This window comes from Pteropus vampyrus, unplaced genomic scaffold, assembly GCF_000151845.1.
Source record: "Pteropus vampyrus isolate Shadow unplaced genomic scaffold, Pvam_2.0 Scaffold18, whole genome shotgun sequence".
Taxonomy (NCBI): domain Eukaryota; kingdom Metazoa; phylum Chordata; class Mammalia; order Chiroptera; family Pteropodidae; genus Pteropus; species Pteropus vampyrus.
The window spans coordinates 11,861,087-11,879,777 of NW_011888799.1; the positions used below are offsets into that span (position 1 = coordinate 11,861,087).

Below are 18,691 nucleotides of genomic sequence, written 5' to 3' on the forward strand. Positions count from 1 at the left end.
AGGTTTCCTCAAAAAAGTTACATTGTAAAACCATTAATTAGAACAAAAGACAATCCTATAGAAATTACATTAAACAATTTTGGAGAAAAGTTAAGGTCCATGATTAAGGTGCTAAACGTTAGGAAGATAGGCCAAAAATATATATTTTAGCATTCAGGACTTTGCAAAATACTTATTATCCTAGACTATAGATCTGTATCAAATATCTCAATTAATTGTTAGCCCATTGGTGGGAAAAAAATATTTAAAAGCAACAGAGTAGAAAAAGTAAAATTTTAAATAGCACAGCTGTGAAAAATTTCAAAATAAAAAATAGAAAGTACACCACATATGGCAATTTCAGAAACCTTTCTTTAAGTGAGAATTAAATACAGTTTCAAATTTTATGTTAAATTAAGATGAAACAGACTTCAGGAAACATTTAAATAAGATTCTGGGGTAGACTCAGCAGCCGATACAGGTAGAATCTTATCCTTTGCTTTTATAAATGAATTCCAGCCCATTTAACTGGAAAATAATATTAAAATGTGAAATTGCCAATTTAGAAAATATTCAACGTGTGCTTAAAATATTTTCAAATAGCCTTAGAAAGTAAGTAGTCTAGAAATTAATACAATTTATGGCTATTTAAATAAAACAACCAAAATGGGCCTCTTTTCTAGAGAATTTGAGAGTCTAGAAATAAGAAAATTTATAGATATTATAAGTAAAAGGGCTATCACAACAACAAGTATCCCGCAATGGCAAAATTCTAGATAACTATTAAAATTCTATTTAGTGATTCTGCTTCGAGGGAAACATAAGCACTCAAGAATTCACTGACTTTCCTCTGTCTCCCTAGAACACTTGTATATAATTGCAGATGAACAATAATATAACTTTCTCATTTTTATGGATATCACTATATATACACCTAATTCCACTACTATAGACTTTGAGTCCTTGCCAAATTTTTTACTAAATTATGATACTGTGTTCAATTCTTTGACCTCAATTTCTTTATGTGAAAAGTAAGGAAAATAACTTGTGTACTTGTAAGGATTAGGGAAAAAATTATGTATTTAACATAAAATAAGTATCAATCATTAGAACTTAATTAATACATTAAAATATATTTGAAACTATACATAATAGTTATCAACAATCAGAATGAGGTAGTAGGTCACACTACCAATTCTTTGCAGTCTAATATGTCTTTGGATTGGAAGTTAATTTCTGAACATCTTTGTGATATGGATTCACGCCTTGCCCAGCTCTGTTGAATCTTGTGAGGATTCCACCTATCACTTGGGGAGATGACATGCTGGAGTTATGGCACTCTATGCTTTCTCTTTAAATATAAAGTATCTGTAAAAATACTCAGTTAAATACCTACATATTTTAACTATTTTTAAAATATGGCAACAGGACGATTTAAATTTTCCTAGATTTAAAAAGAAAATTTATCTTTATTAAAATGCTTGTTTTATAAATATGGCAGCAAGGAGTTTTAGACAATTCTTATACTTACATATGAAACAAACAAGGAAACAAAGAAAATAACGAAAAAACTTTCCGAATGAGCAATATCTATGAGAAATTTTTATTATTCAGAGTGTTTGTTTTCTCATTTGTAGTGCATACATGTACCCATCATTTATTTATGTTTTATCAAAACTTGGTTGCACATGTACTATATTTTACATACTGGAGAGGTAATAATGAATACGGATCTTGACCTCTTATTCTCAACACCAAATTTCCTGAAATAATTGAAATTCAAAACGATTGATCTCTGTCCCATTAGGAGTCATTGTTTCACAGTTTTATGCCTATTCTAAACCCCTAAATTTCTTCGGTGCGTATTGTGTAAAACAAAACAAAACAAAACAAAATAAATAATAAAAGACATTCTTACCCTAAAATTGCTTAAAATAGCTTTAATTTGTGGATGAATGGCTCTGAGAAAATCCTATTGAAAAGTAAATTAAGGATTTACTATGACTGTGTGTTAAAGGCACCAGGAAAAATATCCTACCTTAGAGAGTTTCTTTCACCTTGATTTGGGCATTCATTTATTCACTCAGCGAATATATTAAGCTCAAACTGTGGTCTAAAGGATGTGCTATATTTTGGGGGTCAGAAATATGAGAATTTTTTTTCTTTCTGTAAGAAATTAGATAAATAATCATTCTGTGATGTAATAAACCCATTTTTAAAAGTATGGCCAAATGTATGAGATTTAGGAGAAAGAAAAATTAATTCTCTATGACATATCAGGTAAATTTAATATAGAAAATTTTGAAGAATAAATAGCAGGACCAGGATAGGGTGAAGTGATCAAGGCATTCTCCACAAGTGCAAAATTTAAGGTGGTGCCACATAATTCAGGAATCAAGATAAATAATATTTTTTCATCTATAAAGTTTTTAGCAAAATATATATATTTTTTAAATTAAGATGGCGTACTATGGTCCATGAGCTGGTCACCTGATTTGCAAATGCAGTTTTATTGACTTTCAGTAAGTAAGAATAAGGAGTAAGAGTATTCTAGAAGAGAAAATAACATGAGAAAACACTGAAAGATTTGGAAATGGCAAGTAGAATTGGCTGTTTTTGTTTTGTTTTACTTAATGTGAAATTTTGGATTAGAGAGTCATTTTACCCTCTTTTAAGGTTTCAATCCTGTAAGAAGTAATGAATTAGATTAATTAAACTTGAAATATTCAAGATTTATTTGAATGTATGATGAATTTTTAATAATATTAGTTGAATTGAATAGTTTCCTTCTTATTTTAAGAAACCTAGAAGAAATGAGAGGGAATAGAGTGGGAAAGGAAGTATTTGAAAGGAATATAAAAAGGAACAGGAAGACTAAAGATAAGTGGAAAATATTTGTTTTCTTTTAAGAAATGAAATTCTGTATATATTTTTATTTAAAACTGTCCAGCATTATTGAAGAATTATTTTAAGATTTTATATATAATTTTTTAAGGTGTACATGATAATTTAATACACATACATATTGTGAAATAATGACCACAATCAAGTTAATTAATACATCCATCACCCTACATAGTTACTGTTTTTTGGTGTGGTGAGAACACAAGATCTACTCTCTTTGCAAATTTTAAATATATAATACAGTATTAGTTATAACTATAATTATAACATTAGATTCCCAGAACTTTTTCATCTTCTAACTGAAAGATGGTTCCCTTTGACCAACATTTCCCATTTTTTCCACTCCTGAGCCCCTGGTAACCACCATTCTACTCTCTGGTTAATGGAATCAGACTCAGAAACACACATACTATATAATCTAATTTATATGTGGAATCTAAAAAGGTTTGTATCTATTTTGACAAAAAAAAAAAAGTATCTTTAATAGTGTAGGTTGATTGAAAGCATGTGTTTTGAGAATGGTGGAGAGTATTGGAAAAGATATGTAATTTGAAGCACATACACACTGTGAAAGAAAACAGGTACAGCGATGTCCAAAGGAAGGTTACCAAAAGTGGTATGACTAGTTCTGTAACATATGAAGAACACAGAGATATGTTTTTTTTTAATTTTATATAAATCATATCATATATATATATGTATTTGAACTGTATGTAAATCTAGGTGTAATTATACCTGGATTTTTTTTTTTGCTCATTATTGATTCTTCCATAAAAGTTAATATTAACATTTAAGGTCAACAATTAATTTACAGTGTGGGAAATTTCTGGGGTCAAGGAAAAATTCTCAAGAATGTAGGTGCACCCCATCCCCAGATCTGGCGAGATCACCTTTTAATCACTGCATGCTAACAAAAGAATGTAAACTTCTCATTCAGCAACCTAGAATCCAGACATCATGTTGAAATTGAGTAACTCACACATCTGAACTCACCTATTGTGAGGCCTTCATAAAGTCTGCCTATGGCTTATATGCCATTTTTTTTTTTGTCTTTTTAAACAGGAATAATAATTACAACAAACTTCAAAGCAGTGTCAAAGACACTACTGAATACAATAGTTATCACCAAGCCCTGTTATGTTCTTCTCCATTCCCAGGAGTTTACAATAAAAAAATAAGTTGTCATCCAGCATAGAATTAAAAACATGAGCTTACAGTCATATATAGATAGCTTTTTCCAAGTTCATCATTATTTTTAGTCACAGCTTGACTGAAAAACCACTAAATATGAACCACCAAAATGAGAGAAACAAAACAACAGAGTAAAATATGCCTAGAGCAATAAACAGATTTTAATTCTTTTTTAAAAAGCATCCATCTCTCTAGTGTCTTTTTGTGATAGATGGTTTGAGAGGAGATCTCACAAAGTCCAGCAACATAAAAATATAACACGCTACTTAAACATGTTACCCATTGCCTTGGCAAGGCCTTCTTCACTGAGAGCTCAGAATACTGCTTACGAATATGGGAACGGGTCACTTGGACTGAGTGGTCACTGTGGCAGTGTCTCACTGTGTTATTTATTTACTAATTTCCTTTATGAGGAAGCTATCTGCCCTGGTTCTTGATTTTTAGAGTCTAAATATCCATATACACGATTATTTTTGCCATGATTATTAAAAAAATTCTTTAGCAGTTTATATTTTTCATATTCAATTATATTTATTACCTTATACCTTGACAGCCTTATGAGATGAAGGACTCATCTACAATGATGATTGTAGGCAAAGACATCCATCCAAATTGAGAGAAAAAGAATAAATATTGTATATCACCAGCAGAAAGTGAAACTCTTTTAGGTTCTAAACACAGTTCTGGCCAAATCATATTTAGCCAACAATTATTCACCTCTCTGTATGTTGCTGCTCACCCATTCTCTCATCACCTCTGAGCTTCATCTATTCCTCTACCCCTAACCCCCACCCCCAACCCTAACCCTAACCCTACCTCTACCCCTAACCCCCACCCCACTCCCTGCCTTAACGATGTACCTCTCTTAAGACTTACAAATATTTATTTAGTTAGTTAATTTTTTTCCCTCCTTCAGCCAACTTCTCAAAAAATACCTGTGCTAATCTTTCTTATCCAACCCTTTCACTTCTTTCAAAATTTCCCTTCACTTTTGACCTAATCAGACTGAGTCTATTCTTATGCAAAGTTTCTTACTTCAAGAATCTCTTCCTGACCTACTATGTCCTTTTATGAATTCTTTATCCAGATATTAATAGAATTCCTGTCACTTTCTTGGGTTGATTGTGCAGTCTCGTGTCAATCTAACTATCTGTCAGAGAATTTGAAAAGCTGTGCGCCTGCTGAGATCTGCATTTAAAAATCTTATGTAACATAGATAACATTACCAGTGCATATTAGCACCTGAGTCTGGCTATAACGTGGATAAAATGCCCACGTCAGAATTACCATGCACTAAAGAAGGAAGGCATCAGAGTTAATATTATCTATTCTTGAAGACCTAGTCATCCATTTATTCATTCACTCATTTTTATTTTGGTTATTGAGTTTTATAGTCTAAATCTCTCCCTATATAATTATTTCTCTTGTCCTATTCATCAGTATCTTTTATCTATGAGAGTCTTAGAGTTAATGGTTTGTAAAGTATTCTTTCCAAGCTAGAGTAAAATCATTTAGTAAGACTCTTTGTCCAAAGAGTGAACAAAATTTAGTTTATGCTGCACTTTTATTCACTGGAGGTTGAGGTGAATGATATAAAAAGGAGGGATGAAATCTGGGTACAGAGAATCTGACACCAATTAAGATAATAACTCATTCACCCAAATGTCATTTTTCATGTGCCATCAAGTATACCGAATAAAAACAAGAGCCCAAAAGAAAGACAATACAAGCAAACAACTGAAATCATACAAAAGGTAGCCACAAAAGCTATTTAAAAATCAAACAATTATAAGAGATTCTTTCAAAGACTCTTAAAAGATATTTTTATTTTATAAAATATATAATTACAACAAAGCTGGGTTATATTACATATTAAAAATATAATTTAAAAACGCGAGGCCCTTTCTGTCTGGCCGCAGCCATCAGGTAAGCCAAGGTGGGTGCTTACAAGTACATCCAGGAGCTATGGAAGAAGAACAGTCCAATGTAATGTGCTTTCTTCTATGGGTGTGCTGCTGGCAGCATCACCAGCTCTCTGAGCTTCACACAGGGCCCACTGACCCACCCAGTTTAACAAAGTGTGCAGGCTAGGATACAAGGCCAAGCAAGGTTATGTCAAATATTGAATTCGTGTGCACCAGTGGTGGCCACAAACACCCAGTTCCTAAGGATACAGCCTAAGGCAAGCCTGTCCATCACGGTGTTAACCAACTAAAGTCTGCTCGAAGCCTTCAGTCTATTGCCAAGGAGCAAGCTGGATGCCACTGTGGAGCTCTCAGAGTCTGAATTTTTACTGAATTGGTGAAGATTTTGCATATAAATTCTTTAAGATTATCCTCATTAATCCATTCCATAAGCTATCAGACGGAATCCTTACACCCAGTGGATCACCAAACCCGTCCACAAGCACAGGAAGATGTGAGGGCTGACGTCTGCAGGCCTCAAGAGCCGTGGCCCTGCACAGGGCCACACATGGTGGTTCTCACCATGCATCTTGGAGGAGGCACAATACTCTGCACGGCCATCGATGTCACTAATAAAAGAAATGTTTGGAAAATTCTTACCTAATAAGCAGTTTAGGATAGTCATGTTTGCTTAAAAGTGTTCTTTAATTTGTCTGTTAAAACTAGTTATCTGAAAACTATTTTATGAATACATTGTCAAATTATGAAAGTTAAAATGCAATAATGTTTGAAGACTATAGTCATGATGTATTTTGTTTCTCATAAATGCTTTTGTCTTTGCTTTATCTTATTAGGGAATTTGTATGTCAGTGTTTAAAATGCTGTTCGGTATAATAGGTGTGAAATAAATTCTGTTAAAAAGACGTACAAACCTAGCCATGTAGATTTGCTGGTTTTATGTGATGAAAATTCGAGGTAATTTCATGCTCTGCTAGTTTATTCTCTAGTGGCTGGGTTGTTTGTTTGTTTGTTTGTTTGTTTGAGTTTGGCCAGGATAAACATTTTAAATTGAATTTTTCTTGGAAATGTGAAGGACATCCTAATCCATTTTCATGATCTTATGCAGAAAAATGAAAGATGACTAGGGGACTCACATTTTTAAATTTAACTTAATATTCTGTTTACAGAATTACTGTTTCTGAAAGGAGAAAAATCTAAAAGAATGCCAACATTACTAGAAAAATTGAACAGTCCTATTGCAAGAGGTTCGTTCTCTTACAAATGAAACAAATGCTAGTTAACCTAAAAAAAATTGGCTTAAGCTCCACAGTACCTCTGAAGTTCACAAAAGGAGAAGGTTCCTGGTTCAATTGCATGACTCCATGGGATCTACAGAATACTGAATTTCATACGAAGTTGGTAATTACACTGGTGTATATTGAAACCAATGAAAATTGAGTGTAAGGTAAATGAGAAGGGGATGATTAGCCTTAAGATTTGTTGTAATGTGAATTTGTGACCATTGTGAACCTGCTAGCCACAAATGGGGAAAAAATATGGTTGACTTTATTTAAAAATATTTCACTATTTAGTCCAGTCTTAGAAGTCACCTTAGGTCAACCCACTTTATACATTATTCCTGTAAGGCTACTGAGAAAAGCCATGTAGTTGATGTCAGTAAAGATTCATGGTTTCCATTCTAATTTATGCATTACCTCATTATTTTTCTTATCTCTGCTGAAACTATCCTCAAAATTTTTACCATTACTCAAACTTTCTAAGCTTTCAGTTGTGCCCACCTTAATGTTAAAGCACACCACAACATTCTGTTTGCCTCATACTTTGCAGTATACTAGGCTTCTGTTTTTCAGGGTGAATTAGAGTGTGTAGGAAATACAGAAGAGAAATTGCCCCAATTTCCAATTCTGGGTTTGCTGACTTAAGAATGGATAGTTTGATTACAAAATCTAATTGCTGGTTTACTTGAACCAATTTTTCTCCTATTTTCTTCAGGGATCTTAAAAGGCTCAGTTAAATGATTTCCAGAAAACATGTACCAGACTTATAAAACCTCTTGAGACCTAAATTCCTTCCCATTCAAAAATCTTAAATCATCTATTTTACATGTCGAGGTTATTCAATTAAAGGAACAGAACTAAACTAAACTAAACTAAACTAAACTAAACTAAACTAAACAACAAACAAACAAACAAAGTGGGAAAGATTTGGTTTCTGGAGAGGCCCCATGACCTCACATCAACTTTGGCAAAGACAGAGAAAATAAAATCTACAGAACACAGTCTCAATAATTGAAAATAGTATAGAGTTCTTACCCCATTTCAACTGAGATAAATGATCAAAATATCATAGCAAACCTTAAGAATATCATTGTGTTAGAGTTTATCTGTTAGCTTTTGCTATATAACAAACGAACTTAAAACATAGTGGCTGAAAACAACCACCACGTACTTACTTAACTTACTATTCTGCTGGGCAGCTCTTCTGATCAGGTCAAACTTAACTGATCTTGACTGGGTTAGTTCAGGCATCTGTAGGCAGCTGGTACATTTCCTAGGTCTGGTAATCCCAGAAGGCCTCACTCACATATGTGGTAGTTGGCTGGCCATCAGCTGGAGCACAAGGGTGATTAAGCCACATATCTTTTATTGTCTAGTAGGCTTACATGGACTTATTAACACGGTGACATCTTTTCCAAAAGTACCTAGAAAGGAAGCTCCAGGGCCTCTTATTGTTTGGGCTTAGAACTGGCACAATCTCACTATTGCCAGTGTCTGTTGGTTAAAACAAATCTTAAGCCTCCCGCCGCCTCTAGATTCAAGGAGTGAAGAATTGTGGATGCCATTTGTTTGTTCGTTTGTTTCTTTATTTCTTTGTTTCTTTGTTTCTTTTCTTTCTTTCTTTCTTTCTTTCTTTGTTTGTTTCTTTTCTTTCTTTCTTTCTTTCTTTCTTTCTTTCTTTCTTTCTTTCTTTCTTTCCTTCTTTCTTTCCTTCTTTCTTTCCTTCTTTCTTTCTTTCTTTTTTGCAATCTACCATACAAATCATAATAACATTATAGATACTTAAAATGATATTATAGAATTTAAAAATAAATATATAAATAAAAATACTATCTGTTTATGAAGCAGTTTACACATTTAAAAATGATTTACAATAGCAGATAAATTTGAGATAAAGAATAACTTAGCTTTACTATGGCTATTATGAAGTTAATGAGTAACAATTCTTTATATGTGATAAGGATTCACTAACAAGTTGGCATTATTATCATCTAGAAAAAACATCCATAAATGGGGCACAATTCCTTCCATGGCAGTGCTAAATAAATGATGTAAATAATTTGTGCATGTACAGTATACGAAATAGTCTATGCTTGATATTGTCTAAATGGTAAATAAAACAGTTTCAATCTCTAATTTCATGAAGTATACAGGCTAGTGTGTGAAACAGATAATAAAACAAAGGAATAAGCATATATCTACCATTAGCAAAGACTATGGTATGAAGTCTAAAATAATACCTGCTTAATGTAAAGTGTTCCATATGGTATCTCTGAAGAAATCACCTGGTAGCCATGGTCTAGATGAGAATTAAAATTATTATTAATTAACTCTACTTTAAAATATGATGTTTATATGAATATTAGAGTTATAGATTACCATAGCAATAATCTAGTCAATCTCTTTTCTTTACATGTGAAAAACAACTGGAGTTCAGATAGGAGAAATAATTTGTTCAAGTTTCCTCAATAGCTGGGGATGATATGGGACCAGGCCTAGTTCAGTATGTGCCTTACACTACTGCGCTCTTTCCCATTACTCTCAAACACAATTCTGAAAAAGTTCTTGTTACCTACCTGGGAGTTTAATAAATTCTAGCACAACTTTAAGGAATATTGATTTCAGGAACTTTGTAGCCAGCGAGTGCAGGCTGGTAAGGAAGCTACAGAAAAGCACAGTAGTTAGAAGACTTTGGTTGAGGAGACAATTTGATCTTGTTAAATACAGCTCTGCAATTTATACAGCTAAGTGGTGTCAGGCATTTTTGTGCTTTGGTTCCCTTATCTGTAAAATAGGGATAAAAATATCTGTGCTTTATTTATAGGATTGGTGTTAGGATTAAATGAGTTGGTAAATGCAAAACATTTAGAAAAGTACATAACACTTAATACACTTCCAATAAATGTCATCGGTTATTAATCTAATATTTATTCATGAGACCTGAGGTTGGACCCCAGCCACTTTTTCATAACAATCTAACTGGGAGGAAAAGAAAAGATGAATGAAGTAATGAAAGAATTAGAATTGAGAAAGTTCTGACCTCAAATAATAGCACGGAAGCATGATACCAAACATTTTCTTCTTAATTTTGAAGGAGAGTAAGTATAGTTTAAAAAGGTACACACACACACACACACACACACACACATACATCTTTGTCTTATGAGTTCTTAGTTAAAATTTCAGAAGTTAGAGTCAAGATTTATGCCAATAAAGACGCTTCACTTATTTTCATTGCCCCAGTGCCCTACCCTATTTATTTTTCTGAATGCTGCAGGACATTCGGTGTGAGGAGAATCATTAAGCAGAAAACTAACAAGCCATTGTTGTCAGAGTTCTGTAAGAACCGAATGATTGATGCCTGTCGTTAATTCATATCCTGATAACAATAAGGAGGTTTTGGCAGCCATATGGAGTGTGGGTGGGGTTCAGTGTATTCTCCTTTCTACCGCACGCACACTCAGGAGCTGCAAATGCCCTTCATGTATGTGAATGCTTGGGAGCTGTCAGAAGTACATAGTCAGACATTATAATATTTTAGATTTATGTTAATATGTCACAGGGTTAACGTGAGAAGTCAGGAAGTGTCATTCATACATGACTCTGGTAACAACTTCTATCACCCCACCACACATCTTGTCACATTCCATGCTGTTCTGGAAGTGGCTTATGTTGACACCTGATCTTAACACTCCAAATTATCATCAGATTCTTCTTCGAAAGTCCCTGACTTCCTTAGTTTCCAAGTTGCGCAGTCCACGTCTGGTTAATCATAACATATATCTTCAAAAGCCTCCAGTCAATTTTGATTACCATCTGCTGCATATTTGAAAGTCATTTCTGTAATGGAATGGCCAGACTGGCATGTGTTGCACCAAAACTTTCATGTCAAAGTGGAGAAGCTAGTTTTGATAAACTTAACTGAAAGCATCCTTTTAAAGGAACATTACCCTTTTCTACACATCATTTTAATTAGTTTCTCTCTTTGTTCTTTTGATTAGTTTTTATTTCTTATTGAAACTCTTAAATCAACCATATTTTCTTTATAAGATTTCTAGAGAGAGAAAGAGGAAAGATTTACAGTAGCAAAATAAAGCATTCTCTGTTACCACTGGGAAGTTGTTGAAACGTTATCAATGAAGAGAGTTTGAAAGAGATGGAATCTGGATGTTTTAAGTAAATATTGAGACTTTCTGAATTGACCTAAAGGAAAAAAAGAAGTCCATGAGAATTTAGTTAATAGTTGATATTGCACTGGGGAGGAGAGGGTGGGGAAGTGGGGACATCCATTTTCCATCCAGATTATTCTCATCTTAAATAAAACACTTCTAACAGTTTAAATGGTTGGTATATCTATGGTAAAATAATGAATTATTATCACAGTTATTTATGCAATTTTCCCCAGTCTCTACCATTCTTGTTATCATCATCAGCATCAGCCTGGGAAACAGAAAGCACTCCAACATTAGCTCTTGCAATCACTGACTTAGGTCATCAGGATGTTGTAACAAAATGCCACAGACTGGGCACTTTATAAACAACAGAAATTTATTTTACACAGTTGGGAGGCAGGAAGTCCAAAAATTAGGGTTCCTTCATGGTCATTTGAAGGCTTTCTTCAGGGTCATAGACACTTCTTGTTGTGTCCTCACATGGCAAAACGGGCTATGGAGCTCTGTGGGGGTCTCTTTCATAGGAGTGCTAATTTCATTCATGACCTCCTCAAACCTCCACTTTCCAATAACTTCACATTAGGCATTAGGATTTCAACAATATGAATTTGGGAGAGCACAGACATTCAGACCGTAACAATCATCCTCTAAGTTTTATTTAGATCTTGCTATTTATAGAGCACTGTTATAAGTCCAAGGGAAGATACAGAAAATATACGGAATAATTTCTGTTCTTAAACAATTTCTACTTAATTTAAAGGAAGAAATCATTTTAAACAAATCAATACCACCAATAACAAAAGCTGCCTAAAGAGCATTCAAACATAAAACATCTTTGTGGAATAAGAAACCTCCTCTAGCAACCCTCTGTAATGGACTTTGAAGATTTTCTTTTGGACTTTTATTTCATTCTGTCCATAACTTAGATATACTTATTTAATATCTATTGTATGCCAGACACTGTGTAGAGTTCAAGCTTGTCCCACCTTCTATCTGACACTTTCCTGGCAATGGAGTCATCAGAGGCTTGGGGAGGCTGAGTTTATCTAAGGAAGTGAAAATTAACATAACTTCACACTCTGCAATAAGAGGCTACTCAAGATATTTATACAAAGAGGGGGTTGAAGATGTAGCCTGTAGGGGCTGTCAAGGACTCTCATTTTCCATGAAATCCAGAGTCCCAAGAATAATTTACTTGAAACAATAACTTTCTCCTAATCTCAGTAGATACTCCCATTCTAAAAAACTATGACATATAGTGGGGATAGAGAGTGAATGCAATACATTTTTATGAGTTTGGTTGATGGGATTTCCAGTTTTCTTTCTAGATGTCTTCAAAGGCAGCTCCATCAACTCCTAGAAGCAGGAGTTGTGTATTCAAAGGTAGGAATTCCATTATTATGCAGAAACAATAATGTTGATTTGCTGCTTGAACTTTTACTAGAAATGAAGGGGAAAAGGACATTGTTGGTTTGTGTCTAATCCCTATAGCCCTGTGCATGCTGATAAGATTGTCACAAACCTTTCGCCTGGCCTTCTCTGCCAAGATAGAAAGCTGAGGTACAATTCACTAAAAATTTTATCTTAATTTAGTCAAAAGTATAGTTAGGAAAGATTCAATAATGATGTCTTATATTTAAAAAAAAAAATTAATTTCTTTTATTTTGGGGACAGGGATTAAGCCAAGGGCTAGGATTTTCACAATGCATTTAAATATGTATGTACCCATTAGTAAAATATTAAAACAAAGTTCATGCTATCATTATTCTTGGTTAAAGGGATCACCTACAGTAGAATGATAAAGAAGCCAAAATTAAATCGCTTTTGGAATAAAGAGGGTGGCATATTGAAAACAAGTCATCATCTAAATTTCCAGTTAAGTATATATTAGAAGGGCAAAAAAGAAGTAGGGCTTTCACAGAAATGTGATGCTTTGTCTAGATTTATTTAACCGTAAACCACAAATTGGTAGGTTTATTTAAAATAGGCCCTAGTAAATGAGGCTTCACTTCAAAAGTGTTTTGTTTTGAATTTATTATAATTAATCTTATTATGTCATTGCTTCCTTTTCCCAAAGGATATCAAGATAGTTAAGAAACCTAGAAGAAATGGCAAAATAGCATAATAATTGGTGTTAAATGGATCATTTGTTAAAGTGTTCTACTACACTAGTTCATCTTTCCAGCTTCAATCTCTTTTTCCTAACCAAATGATGCCAGTTATCTAAAAGCTTAAATATTTAACCTTCACTTGTCACCCTATTCACTCAGTCCTTCCATTCTTTTTCCAAAGCCTGTATCACACAGTTTATCTTACATCTTGCAATACTTTCAATTACAAAATAATTATAGCCTGTAAAAGTATCTATCATTGTCCATTACTAAAAGCGGAATCTAAATCCAATTTTGACTTTTGCAGATCCTTTCAATGTAATTGTGTTTTCTGCCTTCTTTTTGGCCTCTGAGATGGAGTAGACTTTTTTTCTCCTCTCTTCTTTGCAGTGATATCAGATGACTTTATAAATTCAAGTGGCTTTTCTATGAGGTTTGGGAGAAAGTTCAGTATCCTATTTTTAGTGGAACTTTCCTGGCCTTATTGCTGTCATTTCCCTTACAGTTTGACTTTGTCTATATAAAACAATATGTAGACAAAGTGTCTATAAAACATCTTCCATTTTGAATTTATAAAACATCTTCCTTTCAGAGTCTGCTATAAAAAAAAAAAAAGATGTTTAATTCTTCCTACAAACCTATTGTAGGCCTGTGTTTGCCTGGTAAACATTTTTAAATAACTAGTTGAGGTACATTTTGAAAATAAGTGGTTTTCTATTTAGCTCATTATATAGAAACTGAAAAATGGAAGAGAGATGAAACTCATTGATCAAAGAAGGTATGAATATATAGTTATTTTGTTTCTACAGCTGGCCTATGGAAACATAACCTCATTTATCTAGAATGAAAGCATGGATAGCCTACACAAAGTGAGTTCTTTTGGAATTTTAACATTTATAGTCTATACAGAGAACAAATGTTTTTGCTGAGTTACTGGGTGATCTACCAACGTCCAGATCACAGTTCCATCAATGCAGTGCTATGAACTTCAAAAGTATCTCACAGTTCTGACCCCAGGTATTCAGCACCGTTGTCATCATTGTTCACTTATACATCACAAACATGTGTCCTTGGTTTGGATTTGGAAAAGAATATAGTCACATGTATTGACTCCAAACTTGTAATCTTCAAAAGATAAGATTCATAGGCAGAAAAATTTCATACCTCATCATCTTGAAAAGTCATGAGCAAGTTGAAAATATAGTTATCTTTACCTTCATATAGTCACATGTATTGACTCCAAACTTGTAATCTTCAAAAGATAAGATTCACAGGCAGAAAAATTTCATACCTCATCGTCTTGAAAAGTCATGAGCAAGTTGAAAATATAGTTATCTTTACCTTCATTTTGGCCTCTGTATTTTTTAATACTCACGGATACATTCTGAAGTAAATTGGAATTCTCTTAAACCCCTGCAGTATCTCTGACTGCCAGTCGAAATCTAGTCAAGACACCAAAGCATATGGCGAGCACATTAGCATTGGCTGTGTGTTGTAAGTCTGAGGAAGTTTCTCATTGGGACAAATTCTCGTTATGCACATGAGGAAATTATAAGAGGACATGATGGAGTTGAGCTTTTAATCCAGATTTATGGAGCTTTAAAATTAAGTCTATTATTCCTGTACCTTAATGTCGATGCATTAATTTCCTAGGTCTGCTATAACACCCATATGGGGGAGGGCATTCTGCTTTTCTGTCTACTGATTGAAGTCTTAATCTCACCCAGAAACACCATCACAGACACACCAAAAATTAGTATTTAACCAAATATTGAGATATCTTGTGGTCTAGTCAAAGAGACACATAAAATTAACCATCATTGAGTTTTTGAGAGACTATTCTTAAATATTTACCAGTTATTTAGGAGGTACATTTCCTCTTTCCTTTTTGTATCCTGTCCCCAATTTCCCAGGTAAATTTTATGATCAATATTGGTGGAGGTGAAGGCAGAGAACCCTGTGTTGTCAACACAGGAAACAATTCTATTGTACATTTTCTTCTAAATCATCAGTACTGCCTCTACCCATAACTTTTTTCTTTCTCATTGTTCTCTAAGTTTCCAAATTTGACCTAGAATTTTATTTCATAAGTAAATGAGAATTATGGAAACTATATCTTAATTGAGAAAAGCAGAAAGCTAAGAATTCAAAAAGACTCAAATTAGAATTTCATATTTGTTTCTCATTACCTGGAAGTTCCGGGGGTATGGCTTGACTTCTATGAGCTATCAATTCTCACTCATTATATCAAGAGATTAATATATTTCTAAAGGTTATTTTGAGGAATAACAGATAACAAAGTGATATACTGGAGATATGCTCAGCATCAAACAACTAATGTACAGTAGAGTTGAAATTTGAAATTGAGATTTATCTAATTACTTAGTCCATTGTTTAAAACAGAAGTCAACAAACTACAACCTATTAGTCAAATCCAGTCCACTGTTTGCTTCTATAAATAAAGTTTTATTGGAACAGAGCTATGTTCATATTTTTAAATTGAGGGTTTTTTTGGATGACATTGGTTAGTAAGATTATATGTTTCAATATTACAATACATCATCTGTATATTGCATTGTGTACTCATCATTCAAAGTTTAGTCTCCTGTCACCATATGTCTGATCTCCTTTGCACTCTTTAACCTCCCTCCAGCCCTCCTCTTCTCTGGTAACCACCATACTGTTGTCTGTGTATATGAGTTTATTTGTTTGTTCATTTGTTGCTTTCTGTTTTATATCTCAGATTTGAACAAAATCATATGATTTTTGTCTTTTTCCAGAAAAGTTTGAAAACATTTATTCATAAAGATATGTGTATCCCTATACTCATTGCAACATTACTCATGGCAGTGAAGACATGGAAACAACCTAAGTGTTCTCTTCGAATGATTAAAGAAGTTGTGGTACATATATACAGTGGAATACTACTCAGTCATAAGTAAAGATGAAATACTGCCATATGCAATAACATGAGTAGATCTTGAGAGTATTATTCTGAGCAAAATAAGTCATATGATTTCACTCATATGCCCATATTTTAAAATGCATTAATTATACTGCTATTATAATGTCAGAGTTGAATAGTTATGATATAGAAAAAATAACTTAAAATATTTGCTATTTGTTTTATTGAAAAACAAGTTTGCCAACTTCTGGTCTAAGACATCACATTGCACTGTTGGAGATACTTATGATGTTTGAATTAAAAAGAAACAAATAAATAATATAAGAATGTTGTGTCAAAGTTGGTTCATCAATTGTAACAAATGTACCACTCTGATGAGGGGACATTGTGCTTAGGTGAGGACAAAGGGTATATGAGAACTCTTTGTACTTACTGCTCAATTTTGTTAAAAACTTAAAACTCCTTTAAAAAATAAAGTTAACTAATTAATATATATAGCTCTGACAACAAATAAAAATTGAAACTAAAAAGCATATAAAAAGTGTACTTATTTCAGCAAGTGAGGTAGTACCTGGTCCATTCTCTGTCTATAGAGTAACTAGAAATTATGTTTGGCAACAATTCAGGTAAATAGTACTTTTAGACACATTCCATGTTTTAAAGTAGATTGTTATTCTAATAAAAATTATTGTAATACATCCCTACTGGTATAAGTATATACCACATCTGTGTGTTATGATACACTATCTAATAATACAACTAATAATAGTCATGTTATCATTAACAAGTTGCCACTCTTAGTTTGACAAGGATCGTTCTGTCAGGGACAGATGAACGTTATATTTGGTTAGCCAATTGTTATTTTCTATACCATGTCTAAGAAATGTAGCATACTGTGGGTGACTGGATATTTCTAGTACAGCCTTCTAGCAATCTGATCATTGCGTCTCACCAAAAATATTTTAAAAAATCAGCCACCTGTGAATTTTAAAGGATGTTTCTTTTTAAATAACTAATATATTTTATATTGCTCACATAATACTTTCCAACAGATTTATCAGAATTAGGTAATTCGGGCTTTTCCTATAGCCTCAATTTGACAAAATTATATGTCGAAAAACAAAAAACTTCAAAACTCCTATTTGCAAAATTCCTATGAAAGATACCATTTAACCTGTTAGATTGACTTTAAAAATTAAAGTTAAAAATAATAAAATAAAATTTTAAATGTAAAGAAATTTTAATTAATGCATAACTATAAATTTACAAACCTATATTCGTATAAATTAAAAACCTTCACTATTTAATTGATTTTCCACACTGTATTCTGAGGAAGATTATTTTGTGTCTCCTGAATAATTCACAAGTTTGATACACACACACACACACAAACACACACACACACACACACACACACACACATATTTATTCTGGTAGTAAAGGTCATAAAGACAAGGTGACCATAAGTTAGTAATAGGTTGGAAGGTTTGAATGGAATGTAGATCTAAATTACTGTGTTACATTACCTTGTTGAAATCTTATTGCTAAAAATTTGCACTGCTAGGCAGTAAACTAGAAAAAAAAGAAATTGAGAAAGTGTTAATTTTTAAGCAAGTTTGACAAAGATTGAGTTTCATATGACAAATATTGTCAGCAAGACAGAATTCTGTCAGTGGAAGAAGTTTAAACATTAACAATTTCTGTCAGGCTGTTGACACAATCATGGCAGACATTTCCCAAGATGCCGAGATGACTGCTGGCATTTGTCAACAATCCTGTCACAGTGACAGCAATAAGACCATGTCTGGAAATGTGACAGTTTTGGCTTTGTGCTCCCCTGAGCAATAGCCCAGGTGTTCAGAGAAAGTGTGGGAAAACCCATATTTCTGCATTGTCATTCGAACACAGAAAACACAGGAGGAAAATGAGCTGTCATTCCAATTCCCATGATGCCTTGCTGCTTAGCATAACTCTGCGTGCGGCCCTGGGTCCACTGGTCCATACTCTGACAGATAATTAAGAAAGCAGCAGCTTTTTCTAGACGGCTCTTCCTCATGATTTGCATTTTAGCCAGAGGCGACCAGTTATAAAAAAAACATGATGGAAAGATGGTAAGAAGCCAATTAGATGGATGGATGGCTGACTGACAGCTCTCTGGTATTACGACTCCAGATTTCAGACTACATAGCCTGGCAGTTTTCTACAAGAACCAACTTTTTTGCAGGTT

The 18,691-nt window shown here is 33.4% G+C and overlaps 1 pseudogene; it reads left to right on the forward strand.

Annotated features, from left to right (window-relative positions):
- LOC105288586 overlaps positions 1 to 6,611 on the forward strand; it is a 12,732-nt pseudogene extending 6,121 nt beyond the window's left edge.
- The last annotated feature ends 12,080 nt before the right edge of the window (positions 6,612 to 18,691 follow it).